This window comes from Coenobita brevimanus, chromosome 112 (genome assembly GCF_032717465.1).
Source record: "Coenobita brevimanus isolate Jiangsu-jjx chromosome 112, ASM3271746v2, whole genome shotgun sequence".
Lineage (NCBI taxonomy): Eukaryota > Metazoa > Arthropoda > Malacostraca > Decapoda > Coenobitidae > Coenobita > Coenobita brevimanus.
This window is the reverse complement of record NC_137065.1, coordinates 16,196,078-16,215,553: the sequence shown is the minus strand read 5'-3', so window position 1 is coordinate 16,215,553 and position 19,476 is coordinate 16,196,078. Positions and strand designations below refer to the sequence as shown.

The following is a 19,476-nucleotide window of genomic DNA, read 5'->3' as shown; positions in this document are numbered from 1 at the left end:
ATTATTATTATTATTATTATTATTATTTGCATTTATGTATGTCTTGACACTGCAGCCTTGACAACAGCACATCTGGCATTTTTGTCCTTAATCCGTAACTACCCCCCGCACCTCTCTCTCTCTCTCTCTCTCTCTCTCTCTCTCTCTCTCTCTCTCTCTCTCTCTCTCTCTCTCTCTCTCTCTCAGTTTCTTGTTTTCTTTCTCCTTGTATTTTTTGCACTCTTTCCTTATCACAACCTTGCCACCTTCTCCTCTTCCTCGTCGTCCGACAATTACAGTGGCAAGCAAATGCATTTTTTGTGGTGTCCTAAGGACGAAAATACCCGATTCCTAGAGTATTGTTTGTGCTGAATCCAAATATGAAATGACAGATAACTGAACTAATAAATACACCAAGACAGATCCATACAGGAAGAAGGTAAGACATACCAACAGATATACACCAAGACAAAACCACTACAGCCAACACAGGTGGATGACTGGGTCTGGTAAGTGAGCCAGGTTCCAACCAGAATCATTATCCTGGTTTCCTTTTGGTGTTTCAGGCAACGATTTGTCACTTAAGGTCGTAGGCTTAAACCTTAAGTCGCCAGGTCGCATGCAACCCCCTCAATGTTTTACTCTGATCCTAATGTAGATGGCTATGACGGAGCATATTTAACTTCCTGTATGGATGCTGACTACATTCTGTAGCATGGCATGCAGGCTAATCCTACCTAATAACCAAAGGCGTTCCACGAATGACCGTCAATAAGTAGGTGGTTGAATTCCACTTTGCTATTTCAGGTTTGAGCATAACGCCTTTATACTCCATTTTGTTGTTTGCTTTCCGTTCTCTTGTGGTGTTTTATTATCTATGTCTCTATGAGGTAACGTCGATTGTGGCACTTTGGAGCTGCGGATTGGGAGGCCCTCAGGCAGTACTTCTTTGATTTTCCCTGGAATGAGTATTGCTTCCGTGGCCGGGAGCCATCTGAGTGTGCCTTGCGCATTACGGAGGTTATTCTCTCGGTCATGGAAGCATACATTCTTTTCTCATATCCTTTGACTAATGCATGAAAGCCTTGGTTTAATCACGCTTGTTCTAATGCTGTCCGCAACAAGGAGAGGGCCTATAAAAGGTACCAGAACCAACCCACCGCTGAATCACATCTTTTTTTTTTTATGTTTCTGCCCGGAATCGTGCTAAGTCTGCATTTCTATCTATCTGTCTATCTATTGTCAGACGCCTCAATCAAGTTCGGGGTGGCCACAAACAAATCGCCTCCACGTCGCTCTGTCCCCCGCCATTTCACTGCCCAGCTCCCAACTCACACCCCCCTCTCTCATATACATCTAAACCCTATCCCTCCATCTCATCCTCGGCCTCCCCCTCCCTCTTCCTCCCTCCACCTCACTCACATACACTCTCATCGTCAGTCTTTCACCCTCCATCCTCTCCACATGGCCAAACCACCTCAGTGTATTCCTCCTAACGCTTCCTATCACATCCACATCCACACCACAACGTTCCCTTATATCCTCATTTGTCAGCCTGTCTCTCCATGTGACTCCACAGGCTCCTCTTAAATAACTCATTTCCACTGCTCTCACTCTTGACTTGTGTAATTCCAGCAACGTCCAAGCTTCACTACCATACGTTAGAGTTGGTATCACAATACTGTCATGTAGTAACTTTTTCACTTCCATGTTCATTTCCGTGTTTCTTATCACTGCTTTCAAGAAACCAGCAACCTTTCTTCCCTGCTGTATCCTTTCAAGCACATCACCCTCCAAACCTCCATCCTTACTCATCACACTACCCAAGTACTTAAACGTACTCACATTTTCCAATTCCTCACCATCCAATCTCGCTGTACATTCACTGAGTTCACATCTCACAAAGACCATCACTTTACTCTTCCCTACATTCACTTTTAGATTCCGTTTCTTACACACTCTCCCAAACTCATCCACCAAGCCTTGCAGCTCTCCTTCGTCTTCACTCAACAACACAGTATCATCTGCAAACAACAGTACAGGGAGTTTCCAAACACTGCCCTCGCTCACCAGGGCAACTCCAACATCCACTACCCTACCTTGTACCTCTTTTATTACCCCATCCATGTGCAGATTGAACAACCATGGAGACATGACACATCCCTGTTTCAACCCAACTTTCAAAGAGAAAAAATCACTCAGTTCACCATCTACACGCACTGCAGCCTTAGCACCATCATACATACTCTTCACAGCATTCAACAACTTCCCATTAACTCCATGTATTCTTAATACTTTCCAGAATCCTTGTCTATCCACCCTGTCATATGCTTTCTCCATATCCATGAAAGCCGCGTACAACTTCTTTCCCTTCCCTAGAAACTTTTCCACTAAAGACCTAAGAATGAATATCTGATCTGCACAACCTCTTCCCTTCCTAAAGCCTCCCTGTTCTTCTCCAACTAATTCCTCTGTTCTTTCTCTAACTCTGTCAATAAGTATCCTACCATACACTTTTCCTATTATACTAAGAAGACAGATGCCCCTATGATTACGACACACTTCTTTTTTCCCTTTTCCTTTGTACATGGGAATAATTATACCTGACTTCCTATCCCCCGGGACTCTACCTTTCTCCCAGGCCAATCTACACATTTTCCACATCCATTCTACTATTATCTCTCCCCCATACTTCAGCATTTCACCACACACTCCATCAATTCCTGGGGCTTTCCCTAATTTAACTTTCTTCATTGCTTCCACAACTTCTATTCTACTGATTACTTCCTGTCTTCTCACCTCACTCCTTCTCCCAGCCATTCCCTAGCTACTTATACTCGCACTACTTCCATCCTCTATGTTCAACAATTCCTTAAAGTGTTCTCTCCATCTGGTCACTTTTTCTCCCTTCTCCACTAGCAATCTACCATTTTTATCTTTCACTCCCTTGCTAACTTCACTTCCACCCTGTCTTACTCTTTTCACCTCTTTCCAGAACATTTTCTTACAGTTCCTCCACTTTACACTCAAGTTCCTTCCAAATTCCTCATCCGCTCTCTTCTTACTCTCTCTTACTTATCTTTTCACCTCTCTCTTTCTTTCTACATATAACTCTCTCTTCCGCCTCTCCTTCTTCCACGCCCCTATTTCTCATCCATTTATTGTATGCTTTCTTCTTTTGTGCCACAGCCTGTCTCACCTCTTCATTCCACCACGCTGTTCCTTGCACACCCCTCCGTCTTCTCTTCATCCCACACACCACATCACATGCTGCACATATTATTTCTGTAAATATCCTGCACACACCTTCCACGTCCCCCATCTGCTCCAATTCATATTTGCCCAATCGTTCCTCCACTTCTCTCTTATACTCTGCCTTTTTCTCGTCCTCTTGTAACCTTTCCACTCTTCTTACAAATACTCCTTTTTCTCGTCCTTCCCTTCTATTTCTCCATTCTAATTGGACCTTGATTCTGGCCACTACCAAGTAGTGGTCAGAAAGTCCACTCCCCCAACCTCTATAAGCTCTTGCATCCATTACACATTTTCGCATCCTTTCATCCACACACACATAATAAATCATTGCCGTCCTTTCATTCAGTTCACCACCCACCCTTCTCATCACTCGCCATGTATACCTGTGGATCATTTTGTGCCTGAAGAGGGTATTGGCTATCACCAACCCCCTCCCAGCACAAATGTCCACTAACGCACTGTCATTCTCATCTATCTCAGCAAGCACACTCCACTCACCAACTATTCCATCCACCTTCACATTCCCTACTTTACCATTCATATCACCGATCAAAAACACTCTCTCATTCCTTCCAAACTTTTCCATGCACACTTCCACATTTGTCCAGAACTCTTCGCCCACTCTGTTTGCATTTCGCTCTGCTACAAAAGATTTCATCCGTACTAAATGCTCCCAACTCTCAAACTCGAATTCTTCCCGCTCCTTCTGGCACCTTGCCAAAAACCTTTCTAACAACTTTACCCCATCATCCTTCCCTCCTCTTTTCTACTCTGATGGCTCTGTAGCTATTTCTTCTACTGATAATGCAGATCTCTTCGCTCAGACTTTCTCCCCCAATTCCGCCTTAGACGATTCCGGTGCTGTTCCTCCATCACTTCCTCCCTCCTTCAGCTGATGTATTTTCTGACATCACTGGCCTCAGTACTAAGAAGGCATATGGACCTGATAGAGTCCCTCCTGTTGTCCTCAAAAACTAATCTTCTATGCTTACATCCTGCCTAGGTAAACTCTTTCGCCTTTGTCTGTAAACTTGTACCTTTCCTTCTTGCTGGAAGTTGCTTTCATTCAGATAGTCCCAATGAAGGATGACCATGCCCAACCCTCTAACTATCGTCCAATTGCTTTAACATCCTGTGTCTCTAAGGTTTTCGAGTCTATTCTTAACAGAGATATTTGAAAGCATCTTTCAACACTGACGGATGTTAATGTTAGTTACTGCGAACCATGAGTGAGAAATTATTTAAAACATACGAAGTGTTGTGTGAATCTTATGACATGTTTATGACTGCACACACACACACACACACACACACACACACATACATACACACACACACACACACACACACACACACACACACACACACACACACACACACACACACACACACAGCAGTAAAGTAACATTATTAACAACGCTTGTCGAGGTGTCTCGCCGTTACCAAAATGAATGGGATATATAAATGGCAGTAACGAGATGCAGGCCCACACTATTTCGTCCCCCCCCCTCTCTCTCTCTCTCTCTCTCTGTTTCTATTTGGTGTTCCTTCTTTACCCACCCTTGGTAATCCCTGTTATTAGTGTTTCACTGTTTCCTGACCGATTCATCTTCAGTTTTCCTTCATTAATGATGATTAAGAAAACAATAACAATTAAAATAACACTAACAACAACAATAATAATAATAATAATAATAATAATAATAATGATAATAATAGTAATAACCTATACAATAATGATCCGATTTCAGTATCTTTATTGGTTTGTTTGTTACGGTACCGTAACACAGCAAAAACGGCGCAACGTAGCTCAGTTTTTGTTAAAGCAAGGTAACGTTACAATGCTCTAACTTGAATAAAGTGATTTCCAGTTCAATCGGGACACCTGTTCCCGAGTTATGACTCATTTCTGGCCTTTTGACATCGAGCAGAGGCCGCCGAAGACAGCCTTTAAGCGAGTAATAATAATAATAATAATAATAATAATAATAATAATAATAATAGTACTAGCAGTAGTAGTAATGATAACTGAACGATGATAATGATAATAATTATTTATGCAATGATGGTACTGGTGATGATGATGATGATGATGATGATGATGATGATGATGATGATAATGATGAAAAGGATGACGAAGAGGAGTTTTAGAACAGTGAAAGCGTAGAGGAGACACTGTAAAATGATGATAATAATAATGATCAAAATGAGGATGACAATGATAAAACTGATGATAACAGTAACAAAAATAGTAAAGATAATAACGAAGATGATAATACTAATGCCAATGATGATGACCCGCTAATTGTGGTGGTGGTTGGCCTCGTTAGTCGTCTCGTGTGATTGCTCCCTAGGTAGTTATGACGACCTGTTAATTGCCTGCCTGAATTATGTGTCGGTGGGGAGAGAGGGGAGAAGAGTAGGGGAAGGGAGGGAGGTATGCCGTGGTGTGGTAGGATGGGTGGGGCCGTGTGCAATGTGGTTTGGTGTGGTTGGGCGGGTGGTGTGGGGTGGGGTGTATTTTGGTGTGGTTGGGTGGGTGGGTTGGGGTATACTGTAGTATGGTGGGTGGGATAGGGTGGTGAGGGGTGGGGAAGTGTGTTGTGATGTGGTTGGATGGGGTGGGATGGTGTATGATATGATTGGGTAGGGTTGGGTGGGGTGGGGTGGGGAGGTGTGGTTTTATGTGGTTGGGTGGGGTGAGATGGTGTATGGTATGGTGGGGTAGGGTGGGGTGGGAAAGGGAGGTGTGGTGTGGTGTAGTTGAGTGGGGTGGGATTGTGTACAGTATGGTGGGGTAGGTTGGGATGGGATGGGTACGTGTGCTGTGGTGTGGTTGGGTGGGGTGGGAAGGTGTGATGTGGTGTGGTGTGGTTGGAAGGGATAGGGGGGTGTGGTGTGGTATGGTTGGGTGGGGTGGGATGGTGTATGTTATGGTGGTGTGGTTGGGGTGGGATGGGGAGGTGTTGTGTGGTGTGGTTGGGTGGGGTGGGGTGGGGATATGTGGTGTGGTGTGGTGTGTTGTGGTTGGGTGGGGTGGGGTGGGGAGGTTTGGTGTGGTGTGGTGTGGTTGGGTGGGATGGGGTCGGGAGGTGTGGTGTGGTGTGGTTGAGTGGGGTGGGATGGTGTATGTCAGAGTTCCTCAGTTACTTTTCTTGAAAGTCCAGTCGTATCATCTTCCTTTGAGGCAGTGGCCTGGATGAAAAATTTTGTATTTAATATCATTAATGAAATAAAATACTTTCATTTATGTTAACATAATGGAACTGTGAGGAAAGTTAATACCCTGACCAAATTAAAAATAAGGTTTTGAGCAGGTATTCTCTTCTGTTAGTAAGATGGTTGATTAAGACAAAAGAATCTGCTCTCCACACTCCCAACTACTCAAAAACACAAATTGAAATTCTTCTGTTGAGCAAATTACCGTTGCCTTCCCTACATAAGCATAGTCACTTTAGCACTTCCACTACCACTTTAGCACCATACTGTGTGCCAGTGAGCACTCTAACAATTATCAGTATCCCTCTGTCAACTCATCATTTGAACAGGCTAATGGCAACAGTGTGTGGGTAAGTGCAGTGCAGCTTGTTTAATACAATATATTTGCGGCGAGGACTCCTGTTCTCTTGTTACCAATGTTTAATCCTGACGAGATGACACTGATAATATGCTATTTAGAAATATGAAACTCTCGTTACAAGGAGTGATGTGAGCACCTAGATTAGCTGGAAAAAAGTGGCCTCTTTGTTAATCATTCCTCTCACTAGTCTGCGAAATGGACAGGTTTGTATTACTGCAGTTGCAACAACATAATTTACAATGGTAGCGAATTTGAGCCGTATTTGGGGCGAAATTAATTTAAAAATGCTTCGTATTGCGACTCTTTAATTTGAGGGGGATATTGAAGTTTCAGTGACGGAAGTCGTTGTGATCCAGACCAAAGCTCGTCTGGGTCCGGATTTGGACCTCGATCCGCAGTTTGAGAACCAGTGGTGTATGGTATGGTGGGGTAGTGTAAGGAGGGGTGAGGTGGGCTGTGTGGTTGTGGTGTAGTTGGCTGTGTGGTAGTGGTGTGGTGTTGTGTGGCAGAAGCCTATCCTTGAAGCAGTCATGTCATTTGTCTTTCCTGATGCTGTTTTTCTTCCTCTTGGACAACATTTCCCTGGACTGCCTTACCTTTATGCCATCCCCCTGTGTTAGCTGGTCATTATCTCCCCCCCCCCTCTCTCTCTCTCTCTCTCTCTCTCTCTCTTACTATTTTACTGCAACTACGTCGGCTCACAGTCATCATTCTCTCTCACTCTTACTGATCCTTTTAAAAACTTCACAGTTTCTCTGTATTACTTTGCCCTGTTTTCACGTTTACTATATTTCCTTTTTTACTCTTCTTTTTTCCCTTCCTGGTACTTTATTTTTTCCTTTACTTTCTTATTTAGTCTTCCTCCAACCTCCCTTCCTTTTTTTTTTTTTTTAATTCCCCCATATTTTACTACTTAGTTTACTTTTCTTTCCTTCTTCCCTTCCTCCCAATCCTCTTCTCTTCTTTCCTTCTGCCTTTTCTCGTCGTCCTCCTCCTCTTCTCTTCCTTCCTTTTTCCCGTTCCCTTCCTCCTTCTCTGCTCTCTTCTTCTGCCTTTCACCTTCCTCCTCCTTTTCTCTCGTATCCTTCCCTTCCCCTCTTCTCCCATACTATAGCCGTTCCCCTCTCTTTCCCTTTCTATTCCCCCCCCCCTTTTCACCTTCGTCCATATTCCTTTTCTCTCATCCTTCATGCTGTCCTATCCTTGTCATTAACAGAATCGGATATCCTAGTAATAGTTGTCTCTTTAACAAACAGCTTTCGAAAAGAGCCATTTGGCTTATTGCTGTTTGTTTTCCTTTGAACTCTCTTGTACTCCTTTACCATCTTTCTACTCTTCCCTCCTCCTTCCTTCCCTGATCTCTTTTTCTTCTTCGCCTTTATCTCCCTTCTCCATTCTTCCTCTTTCAATCTGTTCGTTCCCCTTCCCTTCTTTCTTTCCCTCCTCTTGCCTTCACCTTTTTCTCATTCCCCTTCCTCATCCTTCCCTCCTCTTTCCCTCACCTCTACCTCTACCTTCTTCATTCCTTCCCTCCTCTCTCCCCCCACCACCTCCTCCTCCTCCTCCTCCTCCTCTTCCTCCTCCTCCTCCTCTTCCTCCTCCTCCTCCACCCTCCCCGTCATCAACTCTTGAGTGACATTTGCTTCTCTAAGACTCGACATAATGACATGTAGAGAGAGAGAGAGAGAGAGAGAGAGAGAGAGAGAGAGAGAGAGAGAGAGAGAGAGAGAGAGAGAGAAGGAGAGAGAGAGAGAGAGACTTTTTTTTTGGCTTTATCATTTTTTCAGATCATTATCAGACAACTCTTTCTTGCTGCCCCCCTCCTTTCTCTCTCTCTCTCTCTCTCTCTCTCTCTCTCTCTCTCTCTCTCTCTCTCTCTCTCTCTCTCTCTCTCTCTCCCTCTCTCTCTCTCTCTCTCTCTCTCTTCTATTCCTTCATTTTTGTCCCCGTCCTGTTTTTCTTTCTCTTCCACCTCATTACCAATCTTTTCTTTTTGTCAGCCTCTTCTCCCTCTCCATCCTCTTCTTCTTCTTCTTCTCTCCCTCCCTCCTTTCTCTCCCTCCCTCCTTCCTTCCATACTTCCTTTTCTCCCCTTCCGTCCTTCTCTCCTTCCCTCCTGTCCTACCTTCTACTGCCGTGTCCAATCAGCATTAAACCGTCAACGTAAAGAGCCTACACAAGCGCACTGACCTCCCTCTCTTTATCTCTTCCTTCCTCACTCTCTTTCTCTCTTCCCTCCTCCCTCTCTTTCTCTCCTCCCTCCTCTTTCTCTCCTCCCCTTTCCCTCCCTTTTCTCTCTCCTCTCGTCTCTTGTCCTCCTCATTTCTCTTCCTTCCCTCCTTTTATCTCCTCTCACGTGTCCCCGTCTCATCTCTTACTATTTTTTTCTCTTCTCTTCATCCTATTCCCTTCTCCCTCCCTCCCTCCCTCTCCCTCTCTCTCTCTCTCTCTCTCTCTCTCTCTCTCTCTCTCTCTCTCACACACACACACACACACACACACACACACACACACACACACAATGTACCCATCAGACCTTACTAGTAATAAATTCACATCTTCAGCTGGAACAAAAATAAGACTAAACCCATCATCTCACTGAAAGGGTTAAGTCTGGCATTCTTGGTATTTATGTAACCCAAGTACATGCAGTGGAGTGCAACACTGCAAGTGAGTCGGTGTTACAGAGTCTGGAGAGAGAGAGAAGAGAGAGAGAGAGAGACAGAGAGAGAGACAGAGACAGAGAGACAGACAGACAGAGACCTGACCATCCACTTCACAAGAGATCTCACATATATCCGAGAAAAGATTCCAGAGTCAGTATTTTCCCACGACTTTCTCACTCGCTCTCTCACTTCTTCTGCCTCTCTTTCTCACAAGCACTCACACTGACTTTCACAACACTTTATCCTTTCCCACTCACTTTATCACACACTTTTTCAGCTACTTTATGAACCTCGCTCATGTCTCCCATATATCTCTTACGCTTGTTCGCTATACTTCCTTCATTTTTCTCCTATTCTCACACTTTCTTTCGATTCTCTCTCTCTCTCTCTCTCTCTCTCTCTCTTTCTCTCTCGGGTGGAAGCCAAACTGTTCTGTCTTTGTATATCTTCACCAAGGCTGGAGTGTCTCAAGATTCTCCTGCTCAGAAGGTATACGTGTTTCCTGGTATTTGTAAGATGGTGAAGCACATTTGCATCGTTATCGGCATCGGTATCGGCATTATTGGTGTTGTCGTAGTCCTCGTCGTCATTCGTCATCATCATCTTTGTCATCGTCATCTTCATCTTCATTACCACCACCACCACCACAGGCATTATACGAGTAATTACCACCACCACCATCATCACTACCACCACCATCACCACTACCACCACTACCACCTTCATCATTATCATAATCATCATGGTCATCATCATCGCTACCACCACCACAACTACCATCACCACTACCACCACCACCACCATCATCATCAACATTACTACCACCACCATCACTACCACCACCACATCCACCTTCATCATTATCATCATCGTCATCATCATTATCATCATCGTCATCATCATCATCATCATTACCACCACCACAAATACAACTACCACCACCATTACAGACGATTGGGTTACTCCTTGGGTGACCCTCAACCCTTTCAAAATGTTGGGATACAAACGGTTCAAAACTGTATGTGTGTGTGTGTATGTGTGTGTGTGTGTGTGTGTGTGTGTGTGTGTGTGTGTGTATGAGAGAGAGAGAGAGAGAGAGAGAGAGAGAGAGAGTCATTATACTTGATGTTAACGTAAACGGTAATCACACCTCTTGATATACCCATCTGTGTGTGTGTGTGTGTGTGTGTGTGTGTGTGTGTGTGTGTGTGTGTGTGATATACTATCCTTTTTATTCTTTACTGTTAGCATATGATCTGATTCATCATAGGGATTGTAAGGACTGTGTGATTTGTGTATCGTAACTCTCTCTCTCTCTCTCTCTTTCTCTCTCCTCTCTCTCCACACACACACACACACACACACACACACACACACACACACACACACACACACACACACACACATCTTCCCTTTCTCACTCAGCAAGGCTTCCCATTCACAGCAGTTTTGTCAACAGCAGTCTTTGTAGAGGACCATTTCCACTTTGGCTAAAATGTCCATTAATGAGATTGCACTGTTTTCATATGTGGACGGCTGTGGAAGGTGTGTGTGTGTGTGTGTGTGTGTGTGTGTGTGTGTGTGTGTGTGGCCTAAAATTTCCACCTATTTCTTGAATGCCGAGTTGTAGCAGGAGATTGACACTAGACATAATATTAGTCATGAAGCGGTGTTAGGGAAAGGGTATAAAGCCACAGCGTTGTCTTTTTCTGCCACTGAGCTACATGAAATAAGCCGGGAAAGGACAAAATCCTAGCCAAAATTCAATAAAAATAGTATGGTAAGAGATTCACAACTTCACCATATGCCCATCAACACAGAGAAAGGGATAGAGGTGATGAACAGCAGGGATACCCAGTATTTGAGGCACTTTATTATCTAGCCATGAAAAGAATCGGGCATGCTGAGAGTATTGCAGGGGCAGGGGATTCACAATATAAGTATATCTATGCGCCATATCGCCATCAGCAGAGAAATAGGCATGAGGGGGAGTGGAGGGGAGAAATGGGATGGAAATAGGCATGATGAAACGGAAAGGAATGTACGTATGATCAAATAAGGATCATGATATGTAGCAATTTGTTTCTCTCTCTCTCCTTCTGTCTGTCTGTCTGTCTGTCTGTCTGTCTGTCTGTCTGTCTGTCTGTCTCTCTCTCTCTCTCTCTCTCTCTCTCTGTTTATATATTTATGTAAGTACCTGTCTGTGTTTATCTATTTATCAGTACAGTATGTTTAATAGTCAATATATCTATAGCACGGACAGGAGGCTACAACCAAAATCACGTCCCTATTACCCTAGACTCCACCATCAGGCTGCCCTCCCTTCAGCTCACAGTATCTTTTATCACATACCTCTCCACCCCATCTCTCAACTTCATTGTCGGTCTCCCTCTCCCCATGTATTTAATAATTGGGTTAATAATGACATTTTTTTTTGGGGGGGAGGGGGCTAAGATCACTCTCAAGAAAATATGATCTAGTGCCTTTTGCCCATGAACAACCATTCAGACAAACAAAAAGACATCACACCATATCACAACACACCTGTCACCACCATATTACACAGTGAGAGAGAGAGAGAGAGAGAGAGAGAGAGAGAGAGAGAGAGAGAGAGAAAGTGGTAGATCAGTGTCGTGTTACTTTTTTCTGTATTTGAGAGAGAGAGAGAGAGAGAGAGAGAGAGAGAAAGTGGTAGATCAGTGTCGTGTTACTTTTTTTCAGTATTTGGGAAAGAGAGAGAGAGAGAAAGAGAGAGATCAGTGTCGTGTTGCTTTTTTCTGTATTTGAGAGAGAGAGAGAGAGAGAGATCAGTGTCGTTCTATTTTTTTGTATTCGAGAGAGAGAGAGAGAGAGAGAGAGAACCACACCAAAACACCGCCACCCATCACCACCATTCACCACCATACCACACATCGAAGGCGAAGTCAGATTTTAAGAGAGAGAGAGAGAGAGAGAGAGAGAGAGAGTCGAGTTAATATCGCTTCTCGAATAAAATCAGGATTTAACTGGAAGAGAACGCCAGGGTTGTACCGATCATGAGGGGGTTCATGGTGACAGTTAACACTCTCAGGCTCCTGTGTGTGTGTGTGTGTGTGTGTGTGTGTGTGTGTCTCTCTCTCTCTCATGCATACTCCTTCAGCCTTGTATTCAGCCTACCTCCTCCTGCTCACAACAGTGGTGGTTAACATTATCAGTACAATATAAAGTCAATGTGCAGTTTCTTTCTTAGCATTAAGGAACAAACATGGAACTGCAAACCCAGTCTTGCGATATGCATACCGATGTCAAAGAACTCCAAAATAATATTACTGTTTTATAAGAGAAGCTGGTAACCCGATGACAAATCACGTGATTGCAGTGGTGGCTTGTGTGAAGGGACGATATCCCTGGGTAGAAGTAGTAGTTGCATTAGTAGTAGTGGTATTAATAGCAGCAGTAATGGCAGTAGCAGAAGTAGTGGTAGTATTAGCAGTAGTAATGGTAGTAGTAGTAGTTGTACTCAGGGGCAAAATCCCATTATACAACATATGTCCAGATATCAAAGTCATATCTGCCCTCCTTCCCTTATGTTATATCCACTATAAGTTTTGGAGCGGGGCTGACCCCCTTAAAAACAATGGTGGAAAATGTTATGTAGTGGAAGACATTATCAAGGAACCACACGAAAGGACCTGAGAAGTCTCGTTGAAGTCCATGTGCTCACTTTCCCCTTTTCTGATCGTTTTTGTTAAGGGGGAGGGGGGCTGGCCATTCAATAATCATCAGAGGGGTCTCGCTCCCCAAATATCGCATTACGGATGAAAGTCCATTGTACAACATGTATTAAGATATCAAAGCAGTATTTGCCCTCCTGACATTACGTTTGAGATTTTTTGATTTGTTGAGGGAGGCTGACCCCCCTAAAAATCACGGTTGGAAAATTGTATATAGTGGAAGACCTTCGGACCAACCAGGCGAACACACCTGGGAAGTTTCATTCATATTCATGGAAAAGCCTAGGAAGAATTAAAGCACACACACACACACACACACACACACACACATCAAACAAAGATATAGGGCGTATTGCCGAAAATGTTATCATCCTGCTTTAAAGGATTCATAAAACTAAGTTGAGAAAGAAAGTTACAAAGAAAGAAAGAAAGAAAGAAAGAAGAAAAGGAGAGAGAAGAGGAGATACCAAGCCATAAAAAGGAGGGATGGGAATTAAAAGAATGACAGAGGGAATGGAAGAGAAAAGTTGAAATCAAGGAGGATTATTATCGTTGTTATTATTATTATTATTATTATTATTATTATTATTATTATTATTATTATCATCATCATTATTATTATTATTATTATTATTATTATTATTATTATTATTATCATCATCATTATTATTATTATTATTATTATTATTATCATTATTGTAGGGGGGTAGGGGGGGTTTCAAGAATACTCCCCCAGTATCCCTGCTTGTCGTACGAGGCGACTAAAAGGGTTGGTGGTGGGTTAGTGCCCCACCCCGTAAAAAGAACTAACTAAAAAAGCGAACAAAGCGCCTCGGACCCGGACGGACCATACGTTGACGACTAAGGAACGGACGAAGGACATTCTGAGGGTGGGAACGTGGAATGAGAGGAGTGAATGATGAAGTGAAAGAGAGAGAGATTGTTCAGGTGCTTGAGGATGCAAAAGTGGATATATGTGGATTGACTGAAACTAAATGGGAAGGTGAAAGGGTGAGAGAATGGGAATATGGTTTAGGTATATGTGCGGGAGTCAATGAAAATGAGAGGGCAAGAGAGGGAGTATGTCTGATGATAAGCAAGAAGTGGAAGGAGAATATAAGAGAGTATGGAACAGTGGGTGCAAGGATTGTATGGGTGAGGATGAAAGTAGGTATACAAGCGTGGGCGATTGTATGTGTGTATGCCCCGACAGAGGATCGAGTGGCAAGAGTGAAAGATGAGTTTTGGGCGAGTGTAGAAGCGTGTATGGACAAGTTTGAGAGGAGCGAGAGAGTGCTGTTGATTGGAGACATGAATGGCAAAGTTGGGAATGTACGAGTGGATGGAGTGGTTGGTCAGTGGGGTGTGCCAGCTGACGTAGATGGGAATGGAAGTGCTTTGGTGGACATCTGTGCTTGTAAGGGTTTGGCAATAGCCAACACCTACTTTCGGCATAAGATGATCCACTGGTATACATGGAGAGTAATGAGGAGGATGGATGGTGAACTTGTTGAACGAAAGGCAATGATAGACTACGTGTGTGTGGATGAGCGAATGAGAAGACAAGTGTTGGATGCAAGAGTGTGGAGAGGATGGGGGAATGGAGTCTCGGACCATCACTTAGTGATGGCCAAGGTAGAGCTGCAAAGAAAGTGGTTGAGGAGACGAAGGGGAGGACAGGAGGAAGCAACTCCTGTGAGAAGAGTGGAGAAATTGCAAGATAGTGAGAAAATGACAGAGTATAAGAGCATAGCGGAAGAAAGACTGGGAAGGTATGAGCTAGAGCAGATGGAAGGGGTGGAAGACGTATGTAAGATATTCACGGAAGAGATAGGCGCAGCGTGTGAGGCGGTTTGTGGAGTGAGGAGGAGATGCAAGGGTGTGCAAGGGACAGCATGGTGGAATGATGAGGTGAAACGAGCTGTGGAACAAAAGAAGAAGGCATATAGTGAATGGTTAGCGAGTAGAGGTAGGGGAGAAGATGAGAGAGAGAAGAGAGAGGTATATGTGAGCAGGAGAAGGGAGGTTAACAGACTGGTGAAGAAGAGTAAAAAGAAAGTGGATGAGGAGTTTGGAAGGAATCTGAGTGTGAAATGGAGGGAGAGTAAGAAATTGTTTTGGAAGGAGGTAAAGAAAGTAAGGCAGTGTAAAAGGGGAAATAGTAGGGGAGTGAAAGATAGGAAAAATAGATTGTTGGTGGAGAAGAGAGAGAAACTGAGGAGATGGAAGGAGCACTTTGAGGATTTGTTGAATGTGGAGAGTGAGAGCAGTGCGAGTATAAGTGGTTGGGGAATGGCTGGGAGAAGAAGAGATGAGAGGTGGGAGGAAGAGATCAGTAGGGCGGAAGTAGTGGAAGCGATGAAGAATATTAAGTTGGGAAAGGCCCCAGGAATTGATGAAGTGTGTGGTGAAATGCTTAGGTATGGGGGTGAGATTGTTGTGGAGTGGATATGGAAGTTGTGTAGACTGGCTTGGGAAGAGGGAAGGGTTCCAGAGGACTGGAAATCAGGTATAATTGTTCCTTTATACAAAGGAAAAGGAGAGAGAGAAGTATGTGGTAACCATAGGGGTATTTGCCTACTTAGTGTAACTGGTAAAATATATGGTAGAATACTCATTGATAGGGTTAGGCATATGACAGAGGAGCTAGTTGGAGAAGAAGGGGGATTTAGGAAGGGAAAAGGGTGTGTAGATCAGATATTTGTTCTAAGATGTTTAGTGGAGAAGTATCTAAAGAAGGGAAGGAAAGTGTATGCTGCCTTCATGGACTTGGAGAAAGCTTATGACAGAATAGATAGGCAAGGTATGTGGAAGGTATTAAGAATATATGGAGTGCAGGGGAAATTGTTGAGTGCTGTGAAGAGTATGTACGAGGGAGCTAGGGTTACGGTGCGAGTGGATGGTGAGCTGAGTGAGTTCTTTGATCTCAGTGTGGGACTGAAACAGGGTTGTGTGATGTCTCCATGGCTGTTTAATATATACATGGATGGGGTTGTAAAGGAGGTGCAGGGTAGGGCAGTGGATGTGGGGGTGGCTCTAATGAATGAGGGTGAGATTTGGAAGCTTCCTGTGTTGCTGTTTGCTGATGATACAGTATTGTTGAGTGAAGATGAATGGGAGATGCAAGGTTTGGTGAATGAATTTGGGACAGTGTGTAAGAAGAGGAATCTGAAAGTTAATGTAAACAAAAGTAAAGTTATGGTGTTTGAGAGGAATGAAGTCACAGAGTGTGCAGTGAGGTTGGATGGTGAGGATATGGAGAATGTGAGTGCATTCAAGTACTTGGGTAGTGTGATGAGTAAGGATGGAACTTTGGGGGATGAAGTGCGTGAAAGGGTACAGCAGGGAAGGAAGGTTGTTGGTACACTGAAAGCAGTGATGAGGAATAGGGAAGTGAGTATGGAAGTTAAGAAGTCATTGCATGATAGTATTGTGATCCCTACCCTGACGTATGGAAGCGAGGCATGGACCTTGCAAGAGGGGAACAAGTCAAGAGTGAGAGCAGTGGAAATGAGTTACTTGAGAGGAGCATGTAGAGTGACGTGGAGGGACAGGTTGACGAATGAAGAAGTGAAGGAACGCTGTGGGGTGGATGTGGATGTGGTTGAGAAGATTAGGAGAAATACACTGAGGTGGTTTGGACATGTGAAGAGAATGGAGAATGAAAGACTGACTAAGAGGGTGTATGTAGGTGAGATTGAGGGAGGGAGAGGGAGAGGCAGACCAAGGATGAGGTGGAGGGATGGAGTTGAGAGGTATATGAGGGAGGGGGAGGTGAGTTGGGGGGAGGGTAGTCAAATGGTGGGTGACAGAGCTACTTGGAGGCGTTTTGTCTGCAGCCACCCTTTGCGGGATTAGGGCGTCGGGCTATAGATAGATAGATTATTATTATTATTCATAACGATGATGACGAGGATGATGACGAGGATGACAGAGAGAGAGAGAGAGAGAGAGAGAGAGAGAGAGAGAGACGATAAGTGGGAGAAAGTGATAAGTGATAGAGTGAAAATAATGAGGTATGAGGAAGAAGGAAAGAATATAAGAGAGAAATGGGAGGAAAACAGAGAAATGAGAGAGCAAGAAAGAAGTATAAATAGAAAAAAGAAAGAGGAAAGTGAAAAGGTAAGCTGTAGAAAGAAAGAGGGAGAGAAAGAATTGAAAGAAAGTGAGAGGAAGAGGAATTTCAGAGAGAGAGACCTAGAGACGAAAAAATGAGAGAGAGAGAGAGAGAGAGAAGCCAGCCATGTTACTTCAAAGTGTTAAGCTGACCTGGCTGATTAATGTGACCCTTTCCTCTCTCTCTCTCTCTCTCTCTCTGCCTTACAGTGTTGGAATACTTCTCACTTTATCTTTCATTCTTGCTCTTGCTCCTTCTCCCTGCATCATATTTAAACGGATTTCATCACTTCCTCTATTTCTCTCTCTCTCTCTCTCTCTCTCTCTCTCTCTCCATTTTATACTACTTCTTAGTCTTTTCTTCAATTTTTCCTCTTCTCCTCTGTTTTTTCCTTCTTCCATTTTCCTTTCATTAATTATATTTTCATTTTCCCCCCGAAGAGTAAAGAAAATTAATACTATCCTCGCATTCTCTGTGTTTTGAAATATCCATAACTGTATACGAAGTTGTTTATTATTATTATTATTATTATTATTATTATCATCATTATTACTGTTATTTGCATTTATGTACATTCTAACATTGCAGCCTCGACAATAATACACCTGGCATTTTTGTCCTTAGTCCGTAACTAATATCTCTCTCTCTCTCTCTCTCTCTCTCTCTCTCTCTCTCTCTCTTTCAATTTCTTGTTTTCTTTGTCATTGCATTTTTTGCATTCTTTCCTCAGCACACCCTCGCCACCTTTTCCTCTTCTTCGTCCTCCGCCAAATACACTGGCAAGCAAAACCATTTGTTTGTGGTGTCCTAAGGATTCTTAGAGTAATTTTGGTGCTGACTCCAAATATGAAATGACAGATAATTGAACTAATAAATACACCAAGGCAGATCCATACAGGAAAAAGGTAAGACATACCAACAGATATACACCAAGACAAAACCACTACAGCCAACACAGGTGAATGACTGGGTCTGGTAAGTGAGGCCAGGTTCCAACCAGGATCATTATCCTGGTTTCCTTTTAATGTTTCAGGCAACGCTTTGTCATTTAAGGTCGTAGGCTTAAACCTCAAGTCGCCAGGTCAAATGCAACCCCCTCAATGTTTTACGCTGATTTTGGTGTAGCTGGCGATGATGGAGCATATTTGACCTTTCTGTATAGATGCTGACTGCATTCAAATAGTATGGGATGCAGGCTAATCCTACCTAATAACCACAGGTTTTCCACAAAGTATGACCGTGAAAAAGTAGGTGATTGAATTCCACTTTGCTATTTCAGGTTTAAGCATAAGGCCTTTATACTCCATTTTGTTGTTTGCTTCCGTTCTCTAGTGTTGTTTTATAATCTATGTCTCTATGAGGTAAATGAAAGAGGTCGTCGTACGCCTGACTAATATATGAAGTTGTACATCCTCGGGCATAACGTTAAATGTGGTTATGACATTGTTGGTGCGCCATATTTCTCTCAGCGGAAATAAGCTGCAAGTAGGTGACTGGCAGCCAAAGGGCTAAAAGCGTTTTGTTGTGGCCACCCTGGATGAACTCTGGGATTGGGTGTCGGGTGATTGATGGACTACTAGGTGGACAAATAAATTTCAAGATAGGAAGAGTCAAACACACAGACACATAATGGAGAGAGAGAGAGAGAGAGAGAGAGAGAGAGAATCATACGATGATGGATTGAAAGACTGGCTAAATATCGTATTGAGGAACATGTGCAGCCTTGAGCAAAAATTCCCCAACATTTCTCTGCCGACTGTGGCCATGGAAGGTATTACATGAAGTATTTTTATGTAATAGCAATATGAAGCCTACAACATAACAGTATGAGAAGGAAGGATACCAGTACTATCTGTCGTTTGGGGAGGAATGACATAAGGAAGGGAGAACACTGTTGGCAAACTTCTGCTTATCGTTGTACGTAGACAAATATCGGACAGGTAAATGGAGTTATTATACACAGAATTAGATGTATAGATAGATAGGTAGATTTACGGATGAATAGATAGATAGATAGCTACATATACAGATGAACAAATAGATATTCCTTCCAAATGACAAACAGAAGCCACTTCAGTCATCACAGGAAGATAACTGGGTCTGGTTAGTGAGGCTCGGGATCGAACCTGTGAAAATGAATCCGTTTCTTTTTTCCGATCCACATTT

At 43.4% G+C, this 19,476-nt stretch overlaps 1 protein-coding gene across 1 annotated transcript in view; it reads right to left on the bottom strand.

Moving 5' to 3' along the window:
* Positions 1–2,330: 2,330 nt before the first annotated feature.
* LOC145417999 (uncharacterized) overlaps positions 2,331–19,476 on the bottom strand; it is a 449,341-nt gene continuing 432,195 nt past the window's right edge. The window contains exon 5 of the transcript XR_013900621.1: positions 2,331–2,340. The gene's annotated coding sequence lies outside the window, so the exon portion shown is untranslated. The remainder of the gene's footprint in view (positions 2,341–19,476) is intronic.